This window comes from Cyprinodon tularosa, unplaced genomic scaffold, assembly GCF_016077235.1.
Source record: "Cyprinodon tularosa strain WSP-4 unplaced genomic scaffold, ASM1607723v1 ctg524, whole genome shotgun sequence".
In the NCBI taxonomy this organism is placed as follows: domain Eukaryota; kingdom Metazoa; phylum Chordata; class Actinopteri; order Cyprinodontiformes; family Cyprinodontidae; genus Cyprinodon; species Cyprinodon tularosa.
Genome location: NW_024039257.1, coordinates 143,602 through 162,641, shown reverse-complemented (window position 1 = coordinate 162,641; position 19,040 = coordinate 143,602). Strand labels below are relative to the sequence as shown.

The 19,040-nt window shown below is 40.7% G+C and overlaps 1 protein-coding gene across 1 annotated transcript in view; it reads left to right on the top strand.

Moving 5' to 3' along the window:
* Window positions 1–14,016: 14,016 nt before the first annotated feature.
* Window positions 14,017–19,040, top strand: part of gatad2b (GATA zinc finger domain containing 2B) — a 53,348-nt gene continuing 48,324 nt past the window's right edge. Inside the window, exon 1 of the mRNA XM_038304038.1 lies at window positions 14,017–14,150. The gene's annotated coding sequence lies outside the window, so the exon portion shown is untranslated. The remainder of the gene's footprint in view (window positions 14,151–19,040) is intronic.

Here is a 19,040-nt window from a genome sequence, read left to right as displayed (position 1 = left end):
GAGAACAAAAGTATGCATGGATGGTTCACATAGATAAACCCTGAGGGCAACATAATTGCAGAATGGGCTGTTTCTAAAAACAGGTTTTGGTAGTTTACCAAAGAAAGCTAAACCAAATAAATTCTTTCTACACTTATACATACAGTATCAATGTCCTTGCTTGGCATTTGTAATATATGAAGTCAAGTATTGCTTTAAAAACCTAATATTCTTTTAAATGGACTGCATGCTCGATAAGAAGCTTTTAAAAGCTTTAGGGTTTAATCTTGCCATTTATGTGTCTGAGGCTCAGCAGAACGTTGGAAATTAGGCCTGTTTTCATTATTTCATTTGTTAACTAAAGAAGCTGATATACCAATGTGAAACCAAAAAGTGAATTTATGGTATATAACCCAAAAACTCCATGTGTGTTTGTAGTTCAAAGAGTCGTAGAGGTTCAACTAGTCGTTTAAATGAGAAACATGTTTCTTGTTTTTGAAATGGTTCTTTTCTGTGTACACTTCAAATTTGTCTTTTTTTTGTGTGTGTGTTTTTTTGTAAAACGAATATCTTTAAAGGAATGTATGTTTTCTTTTAAAGATTTGTGATTCTTCATTTTATTTTGTAATATTTAATGTTTTGTTGTAACCCAGCTTTAACCTTGTAGAGTTACTTTGTAAGTTTTCCAGAATTGGAGATAATTTAAGATTTTTTTTTTTTTTTCAGATTTAACTCACATTTTGACATAAAGAACCAGATAGTGAAAGAAAATGAGTAAAATATCTATAAAAAGTTAGAAGATTTTAGAAAAGTAGAAAGTGACCACTGTTGAAAAAGCTTTAATTCTCCTGCTGTATGTTTTTTTTTAAAACTTGCTGATGTAACTACTTGCTCTCTAAAGCTTTACATTGTGCCATTTTGGCCAAGTTTTGGCCTTTGGCCTAAAACAAAAATGGATTTGGAAAAAGACAAAAATGCAGCTTTAACTAAAACCAATGGATTTCCCAGTTATGTTTTACAGTTCACATTTTTTACTTTTAGAAAACCCTTTTTATACAAAGCACACAACCAGATCTTCAGATTTCTATTCTATTCCTAGAATAAACCTGCAGTAGCATACCAAAAAAAGTTAAAGAACAATCCTATGGACTTTGTTTCCAAGCTTGAAGACGTTTCGCTTTCCATCCAGGAAGGTTTTTCAGTACAAAATGTCAGCAATAGCATTGAGTTTAAAGGCTTCGTACAGTAGTCCAACAAGGCCTGGTTTTTGTTTAAAAAACATCCAAATTGCAACGGATGAACGGGTCCATCCCTTTGGGATGGGGCTTATTTTGTTAGCGTGCAATGCCCCATACCTGTCTATGTATCTGAAAGGGGGGTCGTTAAAGGGAATTGCTGTCTTGGCCAAATAGGCGAGGGGGTTTTCAATTTGCATGTTTCTAAACAAAAACAAGGCTTTGTTGGACTACCATATAAAGCCTCCAACTCAACGCTATTTCTGACATTTTTAATTGAAAAAGCTTCCTGGATGGAAGAGAAACGTCTTCAAACCTGGAAAAACAAAGTCCAGTGGATTATATTTTTTATTTTTTTTGGAATGACTATGACCTGAATGACTAAGAATCTTCACCAGCATACTGCAGTAGCATAATTTATCCTCCTCGAATATTAGTGGCCTTATAAACAACTTTCAATTTACAGCAAGAACAAGTGCTGTACTTCACTCATTTGTTCATTGAACTCACAGAGAATCTGAGAGGCTTCTTTTATAGATTTGGAAATTTATGTTGAAGCAATGTATGTAGTCACTCTATTCAATTTATTTCCTTAGAGATAATTGTAGAAACTTTATTAATATAAGAAAATCCCAATGATTTTCATTTGTCACACATTTTATCTACTTATTAAACATCACAGACTCTGAGAGAATTTGTTGTCATTTTACATTTCCAGAACCCATATTTATATATACAGTATGTGCAAAGATTTTTGTCCTGCATCACTCAAGTACTGAGTTCCCCAAAATAGGCTTGGATAGTTTATTATAAAGTTATATTTAAGTTGAATATATATATTTGTACAGCAGTACAGTGAGATTTTTTTTTTATATCAAACTAAGATGTTTTAATCTCTATATAATTTCTTTTCATTTTTTGAAAAGAACGCTGAAATTCGATCCAAAAGTATTCATGCGGTAAGTTTTGCCTGGTTGGTTGACTAAAATGTAAGATGACAACAATTTCTTCAGTGGTTGTGTCAGTTTCTGTTGGGTTTAAGTTTAAGCTCTTATTTGTAATTTTTATTCTAGATTTTGAAAGAAATAGACCTGTTTGTTTAGAGCCTCAAGCATTTTATTCCATCTAAACTCATATGAAAAAACAGCTGTACTTGAATGTCTAACAGCTGTTGACTTTTTAAAGTTTTATTTTGACATGCCAAAACCAAAAAAAGAAATCTAGCTAAAGTTCTTTGTGTTTTGTCGTTTTTTAACAAGACTAACAGGATTATCTCAAGGAGATAAACAAGATGAAAGTATCTTGTTGGTTATATGGTTTGACCCTTGAAATGAATACTGAATACTGCATGGCAGCTGGATGTTGTAATAAATTGGATAAAAATGAAAAGAAAAATGTGTAATTTCACCTTTCCGATTCCTGATCCTCCACGGACGGGTTGGTCGTTGGATCGCCAACTTGAAGAGGGAGGATTTGCCATCGAACTTCTGGCCAGAGAAAAAACCCGTAATATTTAGCCAACATTTGGAAGAAGAATGTTTTCAAGATGACTTGGATAATAGCGCGTTGTGACAAACACCAGATACAGCACTGGGACTTGATCAACAGCTGATACCGCACCGTGACATCACAAACCAGTAGGTGGCAGTAGTGTTCTTTGACAAACATGGATGCCTCCAGTAAAGCACATTTAAATGAAAACTCTTAATTGAAAAAATTTATCATTTTTTGAACAGTATTTTTGATAATCACATTAATTTATGTTGCCATACAGAAACTTGGCTGCAGCAAAAGCATTATGTAAGCATAAATGAGGCAACTCCTTCTAGTTATTTAAATTTTCACAAATCCAGAAGTTCTGGGTGAGGAGGAGGAGTAGCAACAATATTTTAGTCTGACTTAATGATTACTCCAAAGGCAGTTAATAATTACAACTCTTTTGAACATTTAACCCTTAATTTCACTCAACCAAATTGCAAAGCAAGAAAACCATTTCTTCTTGTAACTTTGTATCGTCCACCAGGTCCTTACTTTGAATTTTTAGATGAGTTTTCAGAGTTCCTTTCTGATTTGGTATTAAATACTGACAGGGTCATCATAGTGGGAGATTTTAACATAGCTTAAGAGCAGCCTTTAATGCTACCGTAACTTAGATGCTATTGGCTTTGTTCAAAATGTGAATAGTCACACACATTCTCATCTTCATACTTTGGATCTTGTGCTGACATATGGCAAAGAATGTGAAAGAAACAGTATTTCCTCGCAGCCCTTGTCTTTTCTGACCACTTTTTTAATAACCTACAGGATTACTGTACCAGAGTTCTCCCCCCCAAAAGTAGGTTCCACTTTCGCAGATCATTATCAGATGGTGCAGTTACAAATTATAAAGAATCTGTTTCACTTTCTCTCTCCTCTGTGTCGCTGAGCAGTGCTGCAGAGTGCAAAAGCATAGCTTATTTCCCTTCACAGGTTGATGATTTTGTTGATGGGGTTACTAGTTCTCTGCGTACTGCCTTACACAACGCAGCCCCTTTGAAAATGAAAACCGTTAAAAATAGAAATCTGGCTCCTTGGTTTAATGCATGCTGTGCACTTTGAAGCAAAATGCTAGAAAACTGGGGAGAAAATTGCGCCTCAATGGCCTACAAGAATCCTACCTAGTCTGGAAAAATGGTTTACTGCTGTATAAGAGGACCCTCTGTAAAGCAAGAGCAGCATACTTCTCCTCATTAATAGAGGAGAATAAGAATAATCCTAGATTTCTTTTAATACAGTTTCCAGACTCACCCAGAGCCATAGCTTAGTTGAACCATCCATTCCACCTGCTCTTAGAGGTAATGATTTTATGGGATTCTTAAAAAATAAGATCATTAGCACTCCTCTATTCGCGATTGGTTTGTATCTGGAGGGTGGGGCAGCATCTGAGGTAGTCATGGAATCTGAACCGTGTTTAGACTGCTTTGATACAGTTGAACTTTCAGAGTTAGCAAAATTATTGTCTTCATCTAAGCCTTCAACTTGGATGTTAGATCCAGTTCCAACCAGGTTATTCAAGGAGGTATTCCCTTTGATCTCCTCCTCCATTGTAGATGTGATTAATCTATCTCTGTTACAGGGATATGTACCAAAGGCTTTTAAGGTTGCTGTAATTAAACCTTTGCTTAAGAAACTGTCTTATGGCCTCACATAATGGACTTGTATGTACTTGTATGTACTTGTACTTGTCCTGTTAGATCTCAGTGCTTCATTTGATACAGTTTATCAAAATATTCTTTTAGAAATACTTGAATATTTTGTAGGAATTAAAGGAACAGCACTAGAGTGGTTTAAATCTTATCTATCTGATCGGTTTCCGTTTTTTCACGTTAATGATAAATCTTCCTCATAATCAAAGATTACCTGTGGAGTACCACAGGGATCAGTGCTAGGACCAATTCTCTTTACTATATATATATGCTCCCAATCGGTGGGGTTATTAGACGGCATGGGATTAATTTCCACTGTTATGCTGATGATACCCAGCTATATCTGTCTATAAATCCAGATGAAGCTAACCCATTACATAGATTACAGGCATGTCTTGAAGACATAAAAACCTGGATGACTCTTAACTAGTGTTGCACCGATACCGATACCAGTATCGGATGGGGCCCCAATACTGCCCTAAAATGGTGGTATCGGTATCGGCGAGTACCAACCAATAGAGCACCGATACCATTTGGAGAGCCATAAGTTTATTCAACTATTGTCACCCACTCCTGGTAGGCAATAAAAAGTTCTACTGGATTCACTTTGTATTAGATTTTTCCTGCTTCACAAAGGTAGGCAGCAGCTTGACAAAGCCATGATGGCAGATATTTTACATTATTATGGTATCGGTATCGGCCGATACTGCACAGCCAGGTATCGGGTATCGGTATCGGGGCCAAAAAATGGCATCGGTGCAAGACTACTCTTAACTTTCTCCTTTTGAATGCAGACAAAACAGAAGTTATAGTCCTTGGACCAGAGTCTTTGAAAAAGAAGCTGATTAGTCAGTCACTTCATTTGGATGGGATTAAACTGATTTCAGATAATAAAGTAAAAAATCTTTGTGTTGTTTTTTGATCAGGACCTGTCATTTAAATCCCATATCAAAGAGGTTTCTAGAATTTCCTTCTTTCATCTGAGGAATATTGCAAAAAGGAGAAATCTCCTGTCCAGGGGTGATGCTGAGAAACTAGTCCATGCATTTGTTACTTCAAGGCTGGACTATTATCAGGCTCCTCTCCTGTGGAACCAACTGCCATTTTAGTCCGTGAGGCAGACACCCTGTCTACTTTTAAGCCTAGGCTTAAAACTTAAAACTTTTTGATAAAGCTTATAGTTAGAGTGGCTCAGGTTATCCTGAGCTATCTCTATAGTTATGCTGCTATAGGCTTAGACTGCTGGAGGACATAGGGACCCCTTTTTATCATTCTGCTTTATTCTATCTCTATTCTCCCACTCTGCAGAATCTGTTAGTTCAATCTTATTTTATGCTCTCTGCTTTTTCTCTTAGTAGCTTCATCTGGTCTGTTCCTGTTTGGCTGTGACTCCATCCTGGAGAGAAATATCAGCTGTGCTGCTGCCATCAACACCTTTGTTTCTAGATGTTGGAGCTTGGCCTGTTTTCCAGTGTAGTCCTGTTTCTCTGACTGTGACTAACTGGATGTGCTCTCTTCATCCTCTGACATGGGAGCTGGCTCGGAGCTCGTCTGCCTGGCTGTGTGTTTCCTGGACGGGGCCGCCTGTGGAGCTGGTCGACAGCTGCCTTTTGTATCTATGCTTCTTTTTCTATGTCTGCTTCTGTCTCCTTGAACCCAGTCGGCCTCAGCAGATGGCCGCTCACACTGAGCCTGGTTCTGCTGGAGGTTTCTTCCTGTTCAAAGGGAGTTTTTCCTCTCCACTGTCGCTACAAGCATGCTTAGTGTGAGGGATTGCTGAAGAGTCAATGAGTCGATGCAATAAGCTGGTTTTCCTTAGATAGAAAACTTTGAATCTATCTGACTGGATGATCTGGTGAACTGGAAAGTGCCTTGAGATGACATGATGTGAATTTGCGCTATAGAAATAAACTGAATTGAATACATTTACTGCGATGGACTGGCAACCTGTCCAGGCAGTACCCGCCTCTCACCTGTAGACAGCTGGAGATAGGCACCAGCACCCCTCGAGACCCCACTTGGATTAAGCGTGTCAGAAAATGGATGGATGGATGGATGAATACATTTAAAGTTTGTTTTACTAAGCTAGAATGAGGTGTGAGGGATTGCTTTCGAGTCAATGATTTGATACAATCAGCTGGTTTTCCTTAGACAACCAGCTGATTGAATTGTCTCTGTAAAGTACCCTGAGAATACATGTGTTGTGAATTGGTGCTATATGAATATTCTAGATTGAAATTGAATTTAATCAAATGTTTATACACCTTTATATCATGAAATGTTTGAACACCTGTTTCTAAAACATTTTAGTTTTATGTTACCCCTGTTTAAACGGAATGACGAAAGTAAAGCTGAATAGTAAAATATAGAAAATCAATCTGAAAAGGTTGTTGCTAAAAAGACTTGTTGATTACCAAGTCCTGCTTTCAATTCAAGCATCTTCATAGATATTGAAGAACTTAGACAACTTTTATTGGCATTTTGTATACACAGAGTGGATACAAAACATATTTTAATTTAGTACAGCTTTTTAGACTGCTCATAGACAATTCCATTCCATAAAGCATAAAAAGCATGGTGCAAAAAACGCATTGATAGAGAAGAAGAAAAATGTGTAATAGAAAAGGAAGCAACAGAGAGGACTTTCAGAGGACTGTCAAACAAAATCCGTTCATAAAGTTGGGGCAGCTTCAAGCGGGATACATAAACTAAGGCTGGATCCAGTGCATCCAGTCCCCACACACATGAAGTGTTGCAGTCCTTGATTTTAACCAGAAACTCAGTGCTCTAAAATCCTCTTTTAGATCAAAGTTAGAATTTTATTTGGTAAACAAGGTACCAGAGTCTTGAATCAAGAGACAACAAAGCAGTTCAGTGTTCGGTTTCCTCAGATTTGGGGATCAGTGTGAAAGCAGTCATCTTCCTGGAAATCAATACCCGCTGCCAGACTTTCCACCTCCTCTGGGGCAATCCCAAGGCATTACCAGGCCACCCAAGAAACATAGTCCTTCCAGCGAGTCCTGGGTCTCCCTCTAGGTCTCCTCCCAGTGGGGTGGATGACTGAGCTCCTCAAGGAAGAGCCAAGATACACTACGGAGAAAACTCATTTTGGCCGCTTGTATCTGGGATCTCGTTCTCTCGGTCATGACCCAAAGCTTGTGACCAAAGATGAAGGTAGGAAAGTAGATTGAGCTGTAAATCGAGAGATTTGCCTTGGCCATAGCATGTATCGACAACCTTGCGGCCACAGCTCCGACTAGGAACCTCAACAATAGAGGCACGGAACACGGTCCACTCAGACTCATTATCCCCCACCTTGCTTAGAATGCTTTTAAAGCTCTCTCTGAGGTGGGAATTAAACCTCCATCTCATGGGGGACTCATGGGCCAGACGTTCTAAACAAACCCTCACAATATCGTTGAGCCTACCAAGTCTGAGCGGCATCCTATCGCTCCTTTGGAGCCAGCACATCACCAGATAATGGTCAGTGGAGAGCTTTGCCCCTCACTTCATGCGAGTGTCCAAGAAATGTGGTAGCAGGTCAGATGAAACAACAACAATGTTGATCACTGAACTACAGCCTCAGGTGTCCTGGTGCAAAAAGCACATGTGCATGAACATGGTTTTCATTATAGACGAGCACAGAAGTCCAACAGAACACCACTCGAGTTCAGGTCAAGTGGGCCATTCCCCCCCCCCCACCCCCAGGTCTCACTGTCATTGCTCATGTGAGCGTTGAAGTCCCCCAGAAGAATAAGGGAGTCCCCAGGAGGGGCAGCTTCAAAAAGGGTGGGTAATCTGAACTGCTGTTCAGGAGACTGGTTCCAGATCCAGAGCCATGCATTGAGGGAAGTCCAAGTTAGCCTCGTGAGACCATCCTGATTTCGCGAGCTTTCAAGATTTCACTCACTAATCTGGCCCCGTCCACACGAAACGCTAATATTTTCCAGAACGTTTGTCGTAAAGACTGAGACGTAAAATAAATGTGATCGTCGACACGAATGCATGAAAACGCTGCAAAATGTATGCCAGGCCTGTAAGTGGCGCTGTGGTGCCGAAGCAAAAATAAGCGACAAAATGTTGGGCATGCGCACAAATATTTATACATGGTTGCCCTGCGGGTCCATTTTCGTGGTTCAGTTGAATTCAGGTGCTGAACTATGTCGTCGATATTGCTCTGTTCTTCCTGGAGATATTCCAGAAGAAGAAGATTCTGTTGTAAGCCCGACAGCAGGGTGAGTAGCATGAGCAACAACCATTCAACACAGTACGGCGCCATTGTTGTTGTGATACTGTGTCGCGCATGCGTGTTTAGAGGCGACGCTATGACGCATGCGTGTAAGAAAAAAAATGCGGTTAGAGCTTAAAGCTGGAAACGTGAAAACGGCGTTTCAAAATCTTCCCACTCTGAAGGCTTAATAAAAAAAAGATTGTTTACAGACCCCCGAAACGCCGGCTTGGTATGGATGAGAGGCTGGTTTGGTGAAAAATTTGTGCGTTTAGGCCAGGGTTCGGCTTCGTGTGGACGGGGCCTCAGTCTGGAGACTCTCCGTAGAAGAAAATTTGGAGCCGTTCACCAATGAACGTCCAATCAGCGTTGGCTTTGAGGCGGATTGAGGTGTGGCGCAACGAGAAGAGCGACAGTTCAGTCTAAAGAACATGGCGGCTTCAGCCAATGAAACTAGCATTAGCGTGGCTATCAATCAAGTTTTATTGGAATTACAGAGTATTTCTTCACTGAAAGAAGAGCAAAACACTGCTCTGGAGGCTTTTCTCAGAGGAAAAGATGTTTTTGCTCTTCTCCCGACTGGTTTCGGCAAGAGTAGCCTGGCTGTTAGTACGTCATATGCTTCGTTGATCTGATTGGTTTATTTGGCCCGTCTATCACCAACATAGGCCAATCAGCTAACCAGTATTTTCGCCCCTTCCCAAAATTACTTCAACGGAAGGTTTCCAGATGGATATGCGGAGCAAATCCATCTGGCGGAGTCAGGTTAAGTCCAAGTATCTCTGGCCAGAACCTCTCAACCTCTGGCTGGGCCAGTAAAGAATGGTCACAGAGTTTTTCCCAAGCACCTCCTTTGTTATTTTAGCTGTTTGCTTAGGGTCATTGTCTTGTTGGAAGGTGAACCTCTGGCCCAGTCGGAGGTCCTGAGTATTCTGGAATAGGTTTTTATTCAGTTTATCTCTGTACTTGGCCACATTCATCTTTCCTTCGATTGCAACCAGTGGTTGCAATCGACATTTTTACATCTCTGTTTTTTCTGTCAACCAGTCCCTGCGCCTGAAAAACACCCCCATAGCATGATGCGGTCACCAGCATGTTTTACTGTTGGGATTGTATTGGGCAGGTGAAGAGCAGTGCCTGGTTTTCTCCACACATACCACTTAGAATTAACGGCAAAATAGTTCAATCTTAGTGCCATCAGACCAGAGAATCTTCTATCTCAAAGCCTGGGAGTACCTCATGAGTTTTTTGTAATACCCTATGCGGGCTTTCATATGTATTGCGGTGAAGAGAGGTTTCACTCTGCCATAAATCCCCGACAAGTGGAGGGCTGCAATGATAGTTGACTTTGTGGAACTTTCTCCCATCTACCTACTACATCTGGAGCTCAGTCACAGTGATCTTTGGGGTCTTCTTTACCTCCTTATCCAAGGCTCTTCTCGTACGATTGCCTAGTGTGGCTGGAAGACCAGGTCTAGGAAGAGTTCTGGTCATTCCAAACTTCTTCTATTTAATGATGCCTACCGTGCTCTTAGGAACATTGAGTGCTGCAGAAGCTCTCGTGATTAACCTTGGCCAGATCTGTGCCTTGGCACAATTCTGTCTCTGAGCTCCTTGGGCAGATCCTTCAACCTCATTCAAACCTCTTGTTTGCTCTGCACTGTGAGCTGTAAGGTCTTATATAGACAGGTGTTTGCCTTTCCTAATCAAGTCCAATCATCTTAATTAAACAAAGCTGGACTCCAATGAAGGAGCAAAACCATCTCAAGGAGGATCAGAAATGTATAGCATGCGAGTTAAATAAAAAGTGTCACAGCAAAGGGTTTGAATACAGGTGCTGGTCATAAAATTAGAATATCATGAAAAAGTAGATTGATTTCAGTAATTCCATTTAAAAAGTGAAACTTGTATATTATATTCATACATTACATACAAACTCATATATTTCAGATGTTTATTTTGTTTAATTTTGATGATTACAAATGACAACAAATGAAAATCTCAAATTCATCATATCAGAAAATTAGAATATTGTGAAAAGGTTCAAAATTGATGGCCCCTGGTGCCACACTCTAATCAGCTAATTAACTCAAACCACCTGCAAAAGCCTTTAAATGGTCTTTCAGTCTAGTTCTATAGGCTACACAATCATGGGGAAGACTGCTGACTTGACAGTTGTCCAAAAGCCGACCATCGACACCTTGCACAAGGAGGGCAAGACACAAAAGGTCATCGCTAAAGAGGCTGGCTGTTCACAGAGCTCAGTGTCCAAGCACATTAATAGAGAGGCGAAGGGAAGGAAAAGATGTGGTCGAAAAAAGTGTACAAGCAAGAGAGATAACCGCACCCTGGAGAGGATTGTGAAACAAAACCCATTCAAAAATGTGGGGGAGATTCACAAAGAGTGGACTGCAGCTGGAGTGAGTGCTTCAAGAACCACCACACACAGACGTATGAAAGACATGGGTTTCTGCTGTCGCATTCCTTGTGTCAAGCCACTCTTGAACCACAGACAGCGTCAGAAGCGTCTTGCCTGGGCTAAAGAGAAACAGGACTGGACTGCTGGTGAGTGGTCCAAAGTCATGTTCTCTGATGAAAGTAAATTTTGCATTTCCTTTGGAAATCAAGGTCCCAGAGTCTGGAGGAAAAGAAGAGAGGCACTTCATCCACGTTGCTTGAAGTCCAGTGTAAAGTTTCCACAGTCAGTGATGGTTTGGGGTGCCATGTCATCTGCTGGTGTTGGTCCATTGTGTTTTCTGAGGTCCAGGGTCAACGCAGCCACATACCAGGAAGTTTTAGAGCACTTCATGCTTCCTGCAGCTGACCAACTTTTTGGAGATGCAGATTTCATTTTCCAACAGGACTTGGCACCTGCACACAGTGCCAAAGCTACCAGTACCTGGTTGAAGGACCATGGTATCCCTGTTCTTAATTGGCCAGCAAACTCTCCTGACCTTAACCCCATAGAAAATCTATGGGGTATTGTGAAGAAGAAGATGCAATACACCAGACCCAACAATTCAGAAGAGCTAAAAGCCACTATTAGAGCAACCTGGGCTATCATAACACCTGAGCAGTGCCACAGACTGATCGACTCCATGCCACGCCGCATTGCTGCAGTAATACAGGCCAAAGGAGGCCCAACTAAATACTGAGTGCTGTACATGCTCATACTTTTCATGTTCATACTTTTCAGTTGGCCAACATTTCTATAAATCCTTTGTTTTTATTGGTCTTCAGTAATATTCTAATTTTCTGATATGATGAATTTGAGATTTTCATTTGTTGTCATTTGTAATCATCAAAATTAAACAAAATAAACATCTGAAATATATGAGTTTGTATGTAATGTATGAATATAATATACAAGTTTCACTTTTTAAATGGAATTACTGAAATCAATCTATTTTTTCATGATATTCTAATTTTATGACCAGCACCTGTACTTATGAACATTAGATATTTCAAATTTTCTTTTTAATAAATTTGTTAACATTTTTACATCTCTGTTTTTTTCTGTTAATATGGGGTCCTGAGTGTACATTAAAAGTACAGAGGACGATCTTTTATTTCCAGGTGGATCATCTAAATAAGGGGTCCTCCCAATTGTCACTCAGTTAGCTATATTTTTGGTTACTTTCGGGCATATATGTGTGGTGAGCTACGATTTCAGCCAGTCATTGAAGCACTCCTTTTTCACAGCGGTTCTTTGAACATGGCCGAGGGTCGTAAGAGAAAAAGTGTCTACAAGGTGAATGAGAATAAAAGAGACGCCTCAGAAGAGGCAGATATATGGTAAATGGCAAATGGCATGTACTTATATAGCGCCTTTATTCAAGTCAGGAGACTTGACCAAAGCGCTTTACACTACATTCATTCACCCATTCACGCACACACTCACACACTGATGGTGGCAAGCTACATTGTAGCCACAGCTGCCCTGGGGCTCACTGACAGAAGCGGGGCTGCCTACACTGGCGCCACCGGGCCCTCTGACCACCATCAGTAGACAATGCAGGTGAAGTGTGTTGCCCAAGGACACTACGACAATGAAAGTCAGAGTCGGGGCTTGAAATGTCAATCCTTCGATTTCAGGGCAAACTCCTACATCCAGCGCCACTGTCACCCCCCCGGAATCCTTTGCACGGATTGAGGGATTTAGGTGTTTAGGTGGACATTCAGACACAGTAAGCTTATATGAGCTTTAAGCAACTTTTAAACTGAGCCTGCACAAGGAGATATGGGCTTATGCACCTTCTCACATGCGTTTAACAGGCGTTCCATCTCTGGAGCGGGTACAGGGTTATGCATGTGCATTTTTTTTTTTTAAGTGAAGAGGGCAGGTCATTAAAAGAAAATTGCAAAAATCCTCCACAATAACTTTAATGAAAAATAATATATATTTTTTTATTTTAGCAAATGGCTGCAATGAAATAAAGAATGAAATTTGCTGGATACTTTAAGTACCCACTGTAACTGCCACCCCTGCAAAGATCACTACTGGAGTACTAAAGCTACTGGACCTGACAATGAAGATGACCTGAAGAATGAACTTAATCTGGGTTTAAATGAGACCTCAGCAGGGCTGCAGGTTGATAACATGATGCCACACCGCATGATGGAGTAATTCGTTTGAAAGGCCAAACCAAATGTTTAGTGAACAGAAATTAAAGATTTCTGTCATTTGTTTAAATATTCTATTTATCGATCTTGTGTAATGTTAAAATATCCTAAGACTAACCATTTTGTTATTATCTATAAGTAATTTTAATTTGACAAGAAATGGAGGTTAGTGTTTGTAATTATACGTTTAATCATACAATTATCATATTTGAGTTTCAAAATTGTAAAAAAAAAAAAAAATTAAATAGCATGTTAACACAAAACGCTGTTTTACATATCTTGTTAAAACTTGTTTATTTACCCAAACCCATCTGCTAACGTTTGGTCTGTGTTGGATCTTTTGTCCTGCGCTTTAGTGCGCAGAAACCAAGTAAATACTCCAAATTAAGAACATATCCGAATTTTAGCGTTAAACTGATTTCAAATGTATTTAGCTTAAAAATTAAAATACATTTAAAAAAAAGCCTCCCAACCGTTTGATTCTAAAAATATTGGGTGGAAAAGGTGAGCGATCCAAATATAACACTCAACACATTGTTTTTAGCCCATGTTGAGGTAAACGCTGCTTTCTGTCCAGACACAGACAACAACAGTTTCACCGACCAATCAAATTTCTCTCCTCTCCACCGCGGAAATTAACAACCAATCAAATATCAGTCTGGGTCTGCTGTGGCAACGAGCAGCCAATCATTTGTCTGTCTGGATTCCACATTGCAGCTGTCTGACCAATGAGAGCTCCCGCCGTTTGCAACGAAGGGATGAGAGTTAGAAGAGGCCCAATCAGCGGGTCAGTGCTGCCTGCCGGTGCCGGGGACTGGTGGTGAGAATCCGCTGCAGCGCGTCAGGGGGACCGGACCGTGAACCCGGAGACGGTACAGACTGAGGCGAAACGAGACCCAGGTGAGTCCGAGGACTCGCGAAAGGCCTGTCTTTTGGCGGTGATGTTCTGAAATGGCAGCGGTGGGATGGGGTCGCGGTAGGACTGCTAATTAGCTGCTGTGTCGGTTTCCTGCCGGTGGAAATGTTGATATGCTATCAGACAATAGAGCGCATTGGCTTTGCTATTTATTGATGCAGGCTGACATGTTGGCGACCAGCTCAGCCGCCCCGGACTCTTCATTTACCTCTAAAGGTTTTGGAGTCCCAGCAAAATAGCTTTTATTGTTTTGGCGGTTTCGGTTTTGTGCTCTTTTTTTTATTCCCCCTGTAACCGTTTTGTCAACAGAGATTTTCTAACGCTGTGATGGAGGCATTTTTCGGAAAGCCTCCAATCCTTTTTTTCATTGTTTGATCCGTATTCTCAGGGGTTTTAACTGCAGAGCTTTGCTCATCCTTTAAACGCTGCTGTTTTAGCGGCCAGGAGGCGAGATGTTTGACACGGTTCATCCAGCGGTACTGCGGGGGGAGGCGGATTTGAAGGCGTCAGGAGGCCCCGAGTGCTGATGGCCCTCGGCAATTAGGAAGAAAAAAAATTGGAAATGCATCAGCCATTTACGTGGAGACTCAACTAGCTCCATATGCACCTAAATGGCTGCCTGGCGCCTGACGGCACAAGCAGCGCTTTACAGTAAGGACAAAGCACTATTAGGGCCGCCTGATCGGCAGATTAGAGGTAGATTACTCCTCAAGTAGAATCCATTTTTAGATTCGCTGTTATTATACCGCTTTTCACAGGTTTATTGTCTGAGAAGAGCTGTTTTCTCCCTGCGTTGCTTTGCTCCTGAAGATTCACTTGAGTCCAAAGCAAAAGGAATGTCATGGTTTGCATCACTCTGGGAGCAATCCACTGTCAATAGGCGGTTTTTATAAACAAATATGTCAAATCTATATTTTTCAGATGTATACTGTATTGTCATCTTAAGCACTTATTAGAATTTGGTTGCTAAATGTTACTCTTCACCATAAAACCTTCCCATCTTTTCTGAGCTTTGTGCACTTATTATTTTTTTCTTCTTTAATCTCATCTTTCAGACAGTCTACCAATGCCACAAACACCTGACATCAGATTATAGAAGCAGTCACAGACCCTAATGCTATGCTGACCCTGCTAAAGCCCCCCCCCCAAACATCCTTCAGGGTTTGTTTTTTAGTTGTTGCTCATCCTATTTTTATCCCACTTTATGAGTATCTGTTTTAGATTAAATACAATTCAAATGCAGTCGATTTGAACCCTCATATTCTCATTTGTTTCAAGGGTGGATTGTGTCCCGTTAAAACAACTTCCTTTCTGATCTGTTAAACTTAAATTAGATTTTTAGAATCTACATGTGTACAGCCCTACAGATTGTACTCACAGTACGATGGAGTGGAGATTCGGTTCAGTTTCAATTCAGTTCATTAGTCAAGTTGATTCAAAGTTTTCTATCTAAGGAAAACCAGTTCATTGCATCGATTCATTGACTCTTCAGCAATCCCTCACACTAAGCATGTTTGTAGCGACAGTGGAGAGGAAAAACTCCCTTTTAACAGGAAGAAACCTCCAGCAGAACCAGGCTCAGTGTGAGCGGCCATCTGCTGAGGCCCACTGGGGTTCAAGGAGACAGAAGCAGACATAGAAAAAGAAGCATAGATACAAAAGGCAGCTGTCGACCAGCTCCACTGGCGGCCCCGTCCAGGAAACACACAGGCAGGCAGACGAGCTCCGAGCCAGCTCCCATGTCAGAGGATGAAGAGAGCACATCCAGTTAGTCACAGTCAGAGAAACAGGACTACACTGGAAAACAGGCCAAGCTCCAACATCCAGAAACAAAGGTGTTGATGGCAGCAGCACAGCTGATATTTCTCTCCAGGATGGAGTCACAGCCAAACAGGAACAGACCAGATGAAGCTACTATGAGAAAAAGCAGAGAGAGCAGAACGTTAGAGATTGAACTAACAGATTCTGCAGAGTGGGACAATAGAGATAGAATGATGAAATGGGGGTCCCTATGTCCTCCAGCAGTCTAAGCCTATAGCAGCATAACTATAGAGATAGCTCAGGATAAATTTATAAAAACCTCATCGCCATAACCCATCAGCTATGATGATAACCTAAAAGCAAACGGAGCTCTGGTATCAGGTCTGTAGATATTCAAGATCATATCTGAACATAATAGTTTTCTTTGTATTATTATCATGAGTGGTGGTTTTTGCCCCCTTAACAAATGTGAAGAGGGTTTATTGATGTGGCCCAATGATGGAGACTGGCTCATCAGCTGCTTTAGTTGCTCAGATCAGTTTTGAAATTCAGAACGGGGAGTATGTGTGCTTTACGCATGTGTTCTTTCAGTGGTTTAACCGGCTGGGGTTAATAGATTCAGGAGCATGTTAGAGGGACCTAGCTGTCTAGTGGCGACTGTGCCAGTGGAGCCTGAGCCGAGCCATGCCTGTTTAGTGGAATGAAATCCGCCTTATGTCTGCCAGGTTTATTACTTTCCCATTAAATGATGTCGAACATGCCAACATGCAAGCACAGAATGCAGCCAGCACCAATCTGCTGATTAACTGCAGGATATATGTAATATAAAGACAAAGTAACAGATCTTCACTCAAGGGGAATCCTTTTTATCTGGAAGTACTTTTGACCAGTTTTAGTGGGGAGACCGTTTATTGCAATGATATAATAGTCTACGGGTACATACCTGTTTACCTGTGGGGACGGACGGGCTTGGGTAACTAACCTGGAGTCTGCAAGTATGAGAAGGGAAACAAACTGACTGGATATCAGTCACAGTAAGATGTATTTTAATATTTCAAAGACGAACTGAATGCAAGTGAGTAGAGTTACCTGATCATTTAACACCAGGGCTCCCAGAATCCTGATCCTACTAGCTCTCCCACAGGTGGTGTTTTTCCCAATGGGAATGCAAGAGTAGGATGTCATCGACTGAAACGGTTCTAGTGTGCCATACAAACTCATTGTGGATATTTAGACCTTAAATCAGGTCTAATAGGTTTCTTTCAAAGGCTTTATAGGCTGTCATTATTTGTAGAGTATGTGTATTAAAAATAAACCAGTAATATAAATAAGACTATTTTACTACAGACGTTCAAAGTTTGAAATGACATTTACAGAAATGGATTGATTACCCCGCACATTTCTCGCACACCATCTTTGTACATTTATGATAAACATCATATGAGCGTTTGCTTCGGTTTTTTTGCAGCGCTGATGCACCTGGCACTGTTTTCTTGGCCTCGCCAAAGCTCGCTCTAAAGCGCTTTGGTTTACCAGTTCTAGGATAAAATTTCTGCATGAGGCGGTGACATCCAAACAGCTCCTGAACAAAACCAACGCGTTTATAGCTGCTATGCCCGGTAGATTGTAAACGACAGCCTCGGGCCACCTTAGAGCTTTTACAGAGCACTTTCTAATCATCTGATCCAAGACATTTACACCAACCTTTGTGTAATCACACAAAGGCTTTGGTTTGGCTTTTGGGCCGCTGAGTGTGCCGCTGTTCTGTCAGATGAGCATACCTGGTCAGACCAGCATACCCATAGTCAATACCCGTTTATCCCTTTAGTGTATCTCTTTAATTTTGTCGAAAAATAAACTTTAAACTACCTCAACGGGCGTGTATCCCTTTAGTCATGTACAAAAAAACTATTTTTTGCTGTTATTTTGAAGTATATGGTGATCTGACTTTAAATGTTATTTTCTTTGTACATGACCAAAGGGATACAAGCCCATTGAGGTAATTTAAAGTCTATTTTTGTACAAAACTAAAGAGATAAAGGAAAGACGCCTTGGGCATGCGTATTGACTATGGTTATGCCGGCCTGACGAAGTATGCTCATCTGACAGAACAGCGGCTGAGGTGTGGGCAGTGTTATCCAAACCTTGAACAAAAGTTTCCCCACTGTCTGATGGGTCACTGATAGGTCTGCATTTTGCTGGAGGTGGTTGCTCATCCTCAGTCGCTGTCAGAACCTGAGCTGCTTCCTACCAACCAGTCATCATCATCGGTCTGTCCATCTCCACCCGAATCACTATCATCAATATTTTGAAGCACTTCTCAAGCCTGTTTTGCTGTTAGATTTCTTTATTTTATTTTATTTTTTTATTTTTCCGCATTAGCCAAAGAGTTCCAGAGGTTACTAGGTAGAATGTTGGCTATTAGGCAACGGTACAGAACGTCAATTAACCGCGGGAAGAATTTACAATGCAACTCATAGAGGCGTCAAAATGGCGGCTATGGGAGATCGAGGTAAACTTAACCATATTTTTTTTTTTTTTTTAGGTTTTTTATTTTGTTCAAAAAACAATGTTAAGATGAAGGAAATGTATAAACGGGAAGAGTTAACATGACCAACATAAGATTAATGTAAATAAAGTTTGTTTTTTTTCTCTGTCAAAATGACTGCCTTGGTAGTTCTAGTGTTAACTTTAAGGACACATTTCTGATAGACGAAGAACAGCTGCAACACACGATGGCTGCAAGGAGACTTTTTTTTTTTTACTTTAGTCATGACGCTACAGCATTATGTATATACATGCACTAGGTATAACACACAACTATCAACTAACTAATAACAGCTTTAAAGAGATAAATATACATGTATAGATAGTCGGATTAGTTTATATAGCTCCAATTTACAACATGTCATCTCAAGGCCCTTTACAGAGACAATTCAACCAGATCATCCTGTCAGATTGGTTCAAAGTTTTCTATCTAAGGAAAACCAGCTGATTGCATCGTTACATTGACTCTTCAGCAATCCCTTGCACCATGCATGCTTTTAGCGACAGTGGAGAGAAAAACTCCCTTTGAACAAGAAGAAACCTCCAGCAGAACTGAACCAGGCTCA